The sequence below is a fragment of the Camelus bactrianus genome, chromosome 7 (genome assembly GCF_048773025.1).
Source record: "Camelus bactrianus isolate YW-2024 breed Bactrian camel chromosome 7, ASM4877302v1, whole genome shotgun sequence".
Taxonomy (NCBI): domain Eukaryota; kingdom Metazoa; phylum Chordata; class Mammalia; order Artiodactyla; family Camelidae; genus Camelus; species Camelus bactrianus.
In genome coordinates this window covers 72,595,983-72,608,508 of record NC_133545.1, presented here as the reverse complement: position 1 = coordinate 72,608,508, position 12,526 = coordinate 72,595,983, and the positions used below count along the sequence as shown (strand labels likewise).

Genomic DNA, 12,526 nt, shown 5'->3' with positions numbered 1-12,526 from the left:
AGGACATCTTATATAACAATAACAAAAACATCACAAAGTTTGAATTCTCAAGCTTTGTACTGGTGGTGATTTCATTGCACAGCTGCAAATTTAGAGGGAAAACTTATTATTATACTAAAATATAAATACCAGTGGGATAATCAACCTAAAAATATTTTCAGATTCCATTTCTAATGCCTGTTGAACATTTATTCCTAGAGGCTCTCCTGGCCTTTCAAATTCACTCTAATATCTCATTTTTCATCTTAACTTCATTCATTACCCAGTAAACTTCAAGCTACTTACGGGAAAAGTCTATGCCCTATTAATTTTTTATCCATGGTGTCTAACTAGCACATAGTAAGGGCTCAATAAACATCATTGAATGAATAAACCTGCCTCTACTCCTGGGTTACTAAATTAAGTTTAATATAGTAACGTTCTCTCAGGCTTCAAAACTCTGTATAATCTTTGCCTCCTAAATTCAATCAATTCCTAAATTATATAGATTCCAAATGAGCAATATCTTTCAAATATAACATTTTATCCATTCACTCTGCTAGTTCACTAGTTCAAGGTTTTATGGCTTCTCTTATACTAAAGCATTAGTTTTATGTTTTCCCCATTTTCCATCTCTCTCTTTCTCAATCTCTTCTAAACACTTTGGCTAGATAAAGTATTCCATAAGCACAGATTTTACATATCACTTCTTTACACTTTTAAACCTCTTTAGTCTTTATAGAATAAAGTTCAACTCACTTTGCATTCAGAGATCTCTGTAATGTGGTCTCAATGTCTCTCTCTCTCTTTTTTTTTTTTTGGTCAGGGAGGTAATTAGGTTTACTTATTTATTTATTCTTAGAGGAAGTACTGGGGATTGAACCCAGGACCTCATGAATGCTAATAAACATGTGCTCTACCACTTGAGCTATACCCTCCCCCCTCAACCTCTTTTTCAATTAGGGACCTAGAGATTGTTTATTATTCTTTACATCTCTCTGCAATTGTATAGGACTCATGTGGTTTAGGGAACAGGAAAATGACCTTCCTCAACCTTAAAGGTGACTTTGATTTTTTTTAACATAACTTGGGTTAATCTCAATTTACCTAGTAACAGGTCCTGACATATTATTCTTATCTTCTGAAATAAATATATTAGAAGTCATTCCTTAAAGAGAAGAAAACCTGAGTTTCACTATGATTGAGAATTTGCTGGTATGATATAATCACCTTTGCATTAGGTCTCTTCAGTTCTTTGGGAAAAGTGCAGCTCCACTATCAGTTAAAGTTGCCTCATCCAAGTCATTCACATCTTGGAGGTTTATATGACTTATATTTCTTGAACTGTCCTTCACCTGATTTCAAATTCAATGCCTTCATCAAATCCTTTCTTTCTGTCAACTTCTGCAGATCCTCAAAGATGTACAAGACCTCTGCTGTAGCAACACAGTGTTTCATGGAATCCTATGCCGATTGTGTCTATGAATCCACGGCACAAGGTATCTCTAATTTTTCAAATATAATAGTATGTTATGTTTGAGAAACATGGTGATTCTTTATGGAAACAACACTATGACAATTTGAGTTTTTTTCACACATAGCAAAATAACAGGGACATGTAGATGTGCATGGCCAAGCTTATAACTTTTATACATTTATCTCTTTCAATGTTTATCATTTCCAATTCTTTTCCTAAACTCAAAGACTTTCAGGTCTCATACAGTTATCTACTTCCTTGAGAGACCTTTTCACTTCACTAAACAATATGGGGAAGATGATATGATGATGCACCATGAGTTAATCAGTAAGATCAGGAAAAGTGATACTAGCTAAGAAATAGTTTAGTCACAACTACTTCATTGCAAATTCATTATAGCAGGGCTTTCTATTCAGCTGTCAGATTCTTAGTAAAATTTTAGAAGTTATCATAGTAAATATTTGGGTAGTGGTAGTTCAGATAGTGAGTTATTTCAAGCTGCATGTTTCTTCACCCTTCATTCAACATGTTCTTAACTGTGTCCTCCTTGTGGAGACTCTGTTCCAGGAGTTTCCTTCCCATTGTGTTTCATATGTCCAAAAGTCACTTGATTTGTATGGTCATGTGCCATTTGCTGTATTGAATTTCTTTGTTTCCTCCAGTTTAAAGAGAACACTTTTCTTTGAATTTTCCTGATGCACCAATTCATTCATTCATTTAACAAATATTATCGTATGTTATAACTAACCATGACCAATTTCAGACTATCAACATAATGTCACTGAACACAGAATTGTGAAGACATAAGCATAATTCAGCTCCAGGAATACCATGGAATTCACCAAATACTACAAATCAGAGCTGTCTATTTCTCCAGGAAGCCAGTTTACAAACAAACCTATATATAAATAGGATTTGTAAGTAAGAAGGCTTTGAAATGGTAGTCTGTCTGCTGTGTTGGAAAAATAATGAGAATGACATTACAGGAGAAGCAAAGAAAGACCCAGCAGAGGTTTGAAGTTAAGGTTAGAAATTTAAAAGGGGGCTTCATCTAAGACCTTGTACATCATAGGAAAATTTTTCTTTTTACTCTGAGTGACTAGGGAAGCCGTTGCATGATTTCAACCAGAGAAGTGACCTGCTTTGGCTACTGTGAGAAAATAGATTGACACGGAGCAAAAGCAGAAGCAAGGGGAATCCAGTAAGTAGGACAAGGATTCAGGCAAGGTATCACAGTGGCTCAGACCAAGCTGGCAGGAGTGCAGATATAAGAACTGGCCTGTTTTTACAATATTTTTTGAAGGTAGAATTGGCAGAATTTGTTGATGGTTTGTTTGTGGCAAATGGAGAAAAGAAGAAGGATAAAAGATGGCTCCAAAGGGTTGGGGATGAGCAATTCAAGGAATGAGATAGGAAAGATTTTAGGAACAATATATATTGTGGGGATGGTGGGGACATTAGCATTGTTGGGAGCACATTTCAGACATGTTAAGTTATGCAGAAGCCTGACTGGATTCAGTTTGAGTGAGAATTGTAGAAGAAAAAAATTGTAACAGCACGTATAGTTAACTATAGTGTGGAAGCCTGTATGGTTTGGGAATTGTATAGTTTGCTTATGAGCAATAGTGAGGAACTCCTTCATTTAATGGTCATAAATTTAAGTGAAGCCAGTGAGATTCTTTGTTTTTCATCAGTTCAGTACAGTTGTGTGGAGGCAGGCAGAAAGCAGTGGGATATAATAACAGTAGGAGAAAAATTCCTGTGTAAATATTGTAAAATTTGAAGTTTATTCTTCAATCAATAACCATGTCCAGAAGAGATTTTCCAGAGGAGGGATGGCTCATTTAGAGGTGGCTATGATATGTAGAGTCTTCCTAAAATAGAGGTCAGTGTGAATGTTTTGATCACAAGGAAAAATAATTGTATTGATCATGGGAGTTTTTCTTTTTAACTAGTAGTAGCTATTTTGTCCCTGAGGTGTTCTAAGCAGTCTCTTTCTCCTGCTTTTGGATTTGCACAGAAATTGTTTTCTTTTTGTCTGGTTTTATCTCAGATCATTACTTTTAGTTTACATTTCATAAAACCAGAGAATGGTTTAACATAGTGTAATGCATTTCAATGGTGCTATGATTCAGTGACAGTATTTTGTTCTTATAGCTCTGCGTTACATCCCATTGATATAGGCTTAACCTAAAATAATGTTTGCACAAGCAGAGGATTGTGACTTCAAATCTTATTCACTACCACTCAAAAAAGAAAATTTCTGATTTTACTTAAAGAAATACTATGTGTTAAAATACAAAATACGTATTCATTTTCATCACAAATGGCTGAGAATACATCAATTTTAGCTTACCGAGGCCTTATAATATAGTATTATTTAAAATTCAGAAGTACCACTTCAAATAAGCACAATTAACAAGGGCATTTGAACTAAGCAGTAGTTCCAGACAATGCTTCACAAGCAATTATTTAAGACAAACCAATTAACCAATTATTCTTTCTTTGTCTCATATGAGTGGACCAAAGACAGCAGGCTCTCAGAAATCAATTTACAACTATTTTATTTTTTAATTAGAACAATTCACCATTTAACAAGTGATGGGGTTTCCTTTTTGTAGTGATTATTTACTCTTTACTCAGAAGGACACTTAATTACTCTTGAGGCTTAAATCATTAAAAAAAACTTCAGAGGTTGAAAATGCTCCGCTTTTATTTACCTATATGTTTAAACAATTTTTCAGAACCTGCTCTGTTCAAATATTGATGGTGTCCCACATTAAAATTAGATTGCTCTCAAAATATATTAAAATTTGGTAGGAGAGAAATACACTAAAAAAGCAATCCAAGGGAGGAAACCATGCAGCAAGGGGAGTGTGGATGAGGTTCAGGATTGGAATGTTGGTGTTGAGTGAGTGCGGTTGTTTTTCTTAAAATCTGTCACATCAGCATGCTTATGTTAGAAGAATTTATTCCAAGCGCATAGATATCATCGATATATCTTCTTTCAGTGTTATATATTTATTATCAATTATAAATTACACCATTTTGGACCCCACATAATTTAATTTCAATGAAATCTGAACAGTAGAAATATCCTTAGGGGTAAAACAGTAATAAAGTTCAAGGCAATTCACCAGAATCTACCTGTCCTTTTGTTGATAAATGTAAGTTGATATAGTCTCAATAAATCGAGGTCTCTGGAAATTGGATTTTTTTCTAAATAATATTTATGTAAACATTACGCTTCAACCCGATACCATTGTTTTTGGCCTTTCCCTGTTCTGGTCTACTACCTGATGCAAAAGCGATTGTCCTTAAATTCAAATCTGATCCTATCAACCTTCACCAATTTTCCAAGAAAAGTTCCAAGCTTGTTAGGGTATCCTGCCTGGCCTTACCCCATCACCCTTAATACTACTACTGCCACTACTACTGCAATATACACACAAACATACATTTATTAATAATTAGATATCTACTCTTATAAATCTTTCCTGACCTCTCAGTTTGGGTTGGACTCTACATTCCAAATGTGTTTTCATTGTACCCTGTTCATCAACTTTTTTCATTATATGGGAAATGCTCTTTTATGCACCTCTTTTCTTTAGTAGATTTTTTTTAGTGATTTTTGTGATAAGTGTGATGATTAATGTTATGAGTCAACTTATCTGGGCCAAAGTGCCCAGATATTTGGCCACAATGATTCTGGGTATTTATGTGAAGATGTTTTTTGGTTGAGATTAACATTTTAATCGGTGGACTTGGAGTAAAGCAGATTACTTGCCATAATGTGGGTGGGCCTTATTCAATCAGTTGAAGGCCTTAATAGAACAAAGACTGACCTCTTGTGAGCAAGAGAGAATTCTGCCAGTAGGCTGCTTTTGGACTCAAACTACAACTCTTCCCTAGGTCTCCAGCTTGCCAAAATACCCCACAAATGTTGGATTTACAAAGCATCCATGATCATGTAAACCAGTTCCTGAATCTCTCTCTTTCTCTCTCTCTCTCTACACACACACACACACACACACACACACACACACACACACACACACACACACAGAGAGAGAGAGAGAGAGAGAGAGAGAGAGAGAGAGAGAGAGGTCCTGTTGGTTCTGTTTCTCTGGAGAACACTGAGTAGTATAATCAGATTGTATGTCTTGTTCATTTTTGTTTTGACACTGTTTCACAGTATGTGGAACAAAATAAGTATTTATTATTGTTTGAGTAAAAGAATGAATATACTAACACATTTCAGATACTATGTAATAACAAATTTAAAAATAAATCAGACTCATATATTCCTTCAAAAAGTCTATTACCTATTGTGAGAGATAAAACTTGTACATAAATGTTAGTAATACAAGGTAGAATGAAGTGTTGCAAGGAGAGACTAATAATTGACCATTGACAGTGATCACGGGAGTGTCAACATGCTTGGAGAAAGACTGCCTCTGTAGAAGCTTAGAGCACTTTTACAGCACTAATCAAGAGGGAGCTGTTATGCTTAGAGTAGAATCACTTCTTTGAACCACTCCATTTCTGGATGTCTAGAGAATCCCTGCATAGCAAGAGTAAGACTCTTCTTCTGCAGCTATGATTCATCCATCAGAAAAGTCAGATGTGAGTCTCAGAATTATATACCCTGGGACCCCTCAACTCTTCCCTCTCTCAACACTCGCAGCCTTACCAAAACTGTCTTCCTTGAGACTGTTGGAATTTTCTCCTAATATCCTCTGTCCCTTTTCATTTTATATGCCCAAAAGCTAGGACTCTTACTATCCCACATTCCTTAGGCTGTAATCTCCATTTAGGCTCTATATTTTGCTTTTATTTATTCCAATACTATTTCTCCCATCTCCTGAGAATCTTCCATTGATCCTTCTGTAACTTGTCTAAGTCAACATCAAAATTCTCTATTTTATTTTATTTAATTTATATATTTTTAATGAAGTATAGTCAGTTTACAATGTTGTGTCAATTTCTGATGTACAGCATAAGGCTTCAATCATACATGAACATACATCTATTCATTTTCACATTCTTTTTCACCACAGGTTACTACAAGATATCAAATATAGTTCCCTGTGCTATACAGTATGAACTTGTGGTTTATCTATTTTATGTATATTAGTTAGTTCTGCAAATCTCAAACTTCCAATTTATCCTTTCCCACACCTTTCCCCCACTAGTAACCATGTTTGTTTTCTGTCTGTGAGTCTATTTCTGTTTTGTAAGGTAAGTTCATTTGGCTTTTTCTAATCATTTATCACATATAAGTGATATCATATGGTATTTTTCTTTCTCTTTCTGGCTTACTTCACTTAGAATGACAATCTCCAGGCCCACCCATGCTGCTGCAAATGACATTATTTTATTCTTTTTTATGGCTGTGTAGTATTCCATTGTTTAGATATACCACAGCTTCTTTATCCAGTCATCTGTTGATAGGCATTTAGGTTGTTTCCATGTCTTGGCTGTTGTAAATGGTGCTGCTATGAACATTGGGGTGCATGTATCTTTTTGAATTAAGGCTCCCTCGGGATAAATGCTGAGGGGTGGGATTTCTGGATCATATGATAAGTCTATTTGTAGTCTTTTGAGGAGTCTCCATACTGTTTTCCATAATGGCTGCACCAAACTACATTCCCACCAACAGTGTAGAAGGGTTCTCTTTTCTCTACAGCCTCTCCAGCATTTATCACTCATGGACTTTTGAATGATGGCCATTCTGACTGGCGTGAGGTGATACCTTATTGTAGTTTTGATTGGCATTTCTCTGATAATGAGTGATATTGAGCATTTTTTCATGTGCCTATTGGCCATTCGTATGTCTTCATTGGAGAATAACTTGTTTAGGTCTTTTGCCCATTTTTTGGATTGGGTTGTTTGTTTTTTCTTGTTAAGTTGTATGCACTGTTTATATATTCTGGAAATTAAGCCCTTGTCAGTCTCATCTTTTGCAAATATTTTCTCCCATTCCATATGTTGTCTTTCTGTTTTACTCATGGTTTCCTTTGCTGTGCAAAAACTTATAAGTTTAATTAGGTCCCATTTGTTTATTTTTGCTTTTATTTCTATTGCCTGGGTAGATTGCCCTAGGAGAATATTGCTAAGATTTAGATCAGATAATGTTTTGCCTATGTTTTCTTCTAAGAGGTTTATAGTGTCATGTCTTATGTTTAAGTCTTTAAGCCATTTTGAGTTTATTTTTGTGTATGGTATGAGAGAGTATTCTAAATTCATTGATTCACATCCAGCTGTCCAGTATTCTCAACACCATTTGCTGATGATACTGTCTTTACTCCATTGTATGTTCTTGCCTCCTGATTAATTGACCAAAAGTTTGTAGATTTATTTCTGGGCTCTCTATTCTGTTCCATTGATCCATATGTCTTTACCCTGAATGTCCCTTCACCTTCCTGATGTAAGGAAAACTCTGTGCTTTCCAGTGTTTCTTTTCCCTGAGTCATTTGTTTAAATGGAATAATTTGCAACCTGACACACCTTGATTTGCAATATGACAGTTTCCTTGCTTCTAGATGCTGAACTCTAACCTAAGGATGCATACTGTAATTTTTTCAATTGCAGTACACACTTTAAAGTAACAATGTCTGTATTACTAGGCTAGCATGTGTTATGGTAACAAACAACCCCCAAATATCAGTGGCTTAATATAATAAAGATTTATTTCTTTCACATTCTACTTATCCATTAAGAGTTAGCTAAAGACTCTGCTCTATGTCATCCTCACACAGGAATGCAGGATAATGGAGAATCCATCATCTGTAATGTTATCAGTTGTTTAGGAAATGAAAAAGGAACATGGTGGAGAATACCCAGGCACTTAAAATCTTTCTCTGTGGTGTAGTGACCCACAGCAATCCCACACACAGTTCATGGGCCAGAGAAAGTCACAAAGCCATATCTAATTTCAGGGGAAATAGGAAATGAAATCCATGGATCAGAGAAATGGAAACCAGGAATATGCCTGAAAAACACCAATACCTACTACAGTCCTTAAACCAGGATAGATAGTACCATGGGAAACAAGATGAAGATTAACAGTACTCTCTTTAATCTCAACTTCTACTGGGAATTCCTTTTGGAAAATATTTTGATGATGAATTCTATCCCCCAAATTATTTATAAAACCAAAAGATAAAATCATAAAGGAAGAACAGGCATTTCATCCTACTGATCTGTGAAGTAGTCAAATTTGCCACTCAAGGGAATGGTTTTATGTTTAAAACTATGTTTATGTTATGTGACCATTAGCAAAGGCTAAAAATCTATCTCTTTGAAGAAAAGTAACTTAAACCCACAGGTCATTCATTGAAAAATGGATTTTTCCAGTTTACATTTTTAAAGAATTTTTATTTGCTCCTTTTTTCTACCCTCTGAAAAGACATTATTATTTTAATGCTTATATCCAGCATATAATATACATTAAACAGGCAGCTTCCTCTGTTTCAGTTTTCATAGATACAAATCTCAAAATATTTATATGCTAAATTTATTTCTACATAAATAAAATCTAGAAGATCTTTTTGGAATAGATCTTAAGCAGTTCATTACAATTTTCTTTTCTTATTAATATATTTTTAAAGTCAATGAATACAAATAATTGTTTTCTAATAATATATAAACACTGGAAAAATACTGCCATCATGTCCTTGAATAAAAAACATTAAACATAATAAATACTATTCATCAAGTGCAGACTGGTTGTCACCTATTTTGAGCCTAATGGCCAAAAATGTAAGAAAGAAGAGAGAAAAATGGGCTTGTTCAATTATACCTTTGTCCATTTACTCTATTAAAAATTCACTAGTTCTACAAATATGTTTATTTTATAATTCTATAATTGGTGTTGAAGGCATCAACAAATTAGAGAAATATAAATAAGTAAATCATAAATTAAAAGGCAATGTGCACTACAGAAACAAATAAATTAATGAGAAGGAGTCAGGCAAGCCAGTGGAAGGGGCCCTGTTCAATGAGAGTCTGCAATTTTAATATGTTGTTGACTCAACTCTCTAATTGTTATGTTCTTTCCACTATCAACATGCATTGTATCTATTTTTAAGTCATTGTGAAATTTTCATTTTTGAATTGTCTTGGCTTACCACAAAGTCTTACCAAAGTAAAGGGGAACTTTATCATAAAAGAAAAGGAAGAGAATAGCATTAATTTTAGAGCAGTCAACAAAAACTATTTATACCAGATTTACACAGTATACCGCTGTTGTAGTTTTAGTTGCTAAATAATTATGCTAAGCCTTGCAATTTCTTATTTGGCAAAATGCTACTAATGTCAGATTTTTTAAGAAGAAGAATACAGGAAACTTTTACTCGATTTATAAAATATCTAATATTTTGATAGAGGCCAGGACTTTTGCTAAATTATAAGCAAGGGACACTTTATCTTTAAAATCATAATTTAAGCAATTTTTAGGTACTGACTGCTGGTTCCATATTCTCGTTTCACATCTGTAGTGAATTCCCTGTTCAATTCCCTTCTCAACAATATGATTGTGAATCGAGTTTAAGCAAATAGTATTTAAGTGAATAGAGTTGAGTTATCACCATACTTCACAGATCACAGGCAAATTTCAAATTTGATGTTTGGAAAAACACAATCAGAGGAGAACTTTCCCCAAATTATTTTAAATAAGAATTCTGTCATATAAGAACTTTCTTTCTCTCTCTCTTTAAAGAATTTTTTTTTTGAGCTTTAGCTCTCTGACTTCACCAACAACCATTTTTACGATTTTATTATTTTTTATAGTATAGTTTTCTTGTAAGCTTCAGAAATGACAAGTATTAAATTAAAACATCTTAATTCAATCTACCTTTTGCTCTTTCCTTAAAATGTATCTTCATTGATGAGTCATATTCTCCTATTCCTTTCAATCTATGAATCATTACGTCATTTCTATGGTATAATTATCTGTGCTGTCTTCATTTAGTTACTGGAAGAGACATCATATAAAGTTAGTGAATTTCTCTTGGAACTGATAACTTGGATTATGTCCATTTCTAATGTAATTTCTTGGATATTTTCTCTTATTATGTTATTACAATGAAAGAGAATGCATCAACTATTTTAACCCATCACCCAAAATAACTATAATTACAACTGCTTTTATTTACACAGTATCTTTAGGCTGAGCATTCACAGACACTTCAGAATTAGGTTTTAAACACCATGCATAGAAAAGATAATGTAGCAATAATAATGAGGGCAAATGTATTTTGTTGGGTTGAATTAATCTTTTTTTTTTTTTTTTAGTTACTGTTCCCAGAAGCTGGATAGTAAACATTAGCATAAGTTGTGGTTTGAAAAAAACATCTAGTGTGTTTTCAGCTTCAGTTCAGATTCAAATTAAAAACGTAGACAATATCAACAAATTTTTTGAATTTCTTCCAAAGAGATGATATTCTTGATTATAAGCTTCAATGACTAAGGGGATCTACTTTGTCCTACTATTGTGTCCCCGTATCTTCTTAGAGTATAGTCTAATTAGATTTGTTTTGTGAATTAATTCTTAGTTAATGGATAACTAATTAAAGTAGATATAGATTGCCTTTATTTTAATGTGACATTGTTTTCATTTTTTATAAATGCAAACACATAGGCATTCAATAAACTTGTCCATAAAAATTCTTACCACAGTTTTGAAAACATTGTTCTTGAGATGTGGTAATCTAATAAATTACTTTTTCTTCCTTATTGATAAGTACATGGACATGGAGTCAAGCATTCTAAGCGACAGAATAATAACTGGATAAATTAAAGAAAAAATAAAGTCTGCTTTATTTATAAAATGTTTGCATTGTGAATGCTAGTGCAGAGCATAGGACTGGGAATCCAAGTTTTCCTCAGTCAAAATTCTGGTTCTATCACTAAATTGAAAGGGAACATGTATATATATTTAACTTGTTGGCACCTAGTTTCAATATCTCTAAAATGATAATAATAATGTACACATTAGAGAGCTAAAATGAGAGTACAGCATATTAGCATATTTTAAGGCCAGATTGAAGTGCAGGATGTACAAAAAAATGAGTCTAGAGAAGAATGCTAGATAAAGATCATAAAAGACCTATTTGCCAAGGTAGAAATATTGATTTTATTCTATTTTGTGGATGACCCACTGATGTGTATTAATAGTGAAACTATTGTGACCATTTAAATTTTTTGTAAATATCCTTTAACAATGGGTAGGAATGATCTAGAGGGAAAATCATGGAGGCTTGCTTCTCATGGCAATGAGAACAGAGAGAAAGATAGAGTTGGGAAGAACACAATACAGGAAGCAGTTTTAAATAGAGGTTGAGTGTACAGTCTTTGGAATTAAAACAGCTGGGATTATTTTCCAGCTTGGCAACCCAATACCTGTGGGTATCTGGGTGATTTACTTAATGTCTCTCTTTTAAATCTCATGTTCCTCATGTGTATAATGTAAATGTTATAAACCTTCTTCATAGAATGGTGATAAAAATGAAGTGAGATAATGCATTTATGATATTTAGCACAATGTTTGGACCTTATAATTCTGTATCAAAATGTTTAATTATTATTATTAGATCAAATTGATAGCACAATATCTTCTGAATGAAAGAAGTGAGAAAGGGAGGAGCATACACACACACACACACACACTCAAAATGAAATGTTACTCAGCCATAAAACAGAATGAAATAATGCCATTTACAGGAACATGGATAGACCTAGGGAATATCACACTAAAGTAAATGAAGTAAATCAGGCAGAGACAAATATTATATGATCTCATTTATATGTGGAATCTAAAAAATACAAAGGAATCTATATATAAATCAGAAACAGACTCACAAATATCAAAAACAAACATGATTACCAAAGGGGAAAGGGGTGATAAATTAGGGGTATGGGATTAACAGATACACACTACTATACATAAAATAAATAAGCAACAAGAATTTACTGTATAATACAGGGAGCTATATTCAATATATTGTAGTAACCTATACTGGAAAATAATCTGAAAAATATATATGTGTAACTGAATCTCTTTGCTGT

General features: G+C 33.6%; 1 non-coding gene across 1 annotated transcript; it reads right to left on the bottom strand.

Annotated features, from left to right (window-relative positions):
- Nucleotides 1-841: 841 nt before the first annotated feature.
- TRNAN-AUU (transfer RNA asparagine (anticodon AUU)) lies at nucleotides 842-918 on the bottom strand. Its single transcript is given in 2 exon segments — nucleotides 842-877; nucleotides 881-918. It is a non-coding gene; the product is annotated as a tRNA-Asn (tRNA).
- Nucleotides 919-12,526: the final 11,608 nt, after the last annotated feature.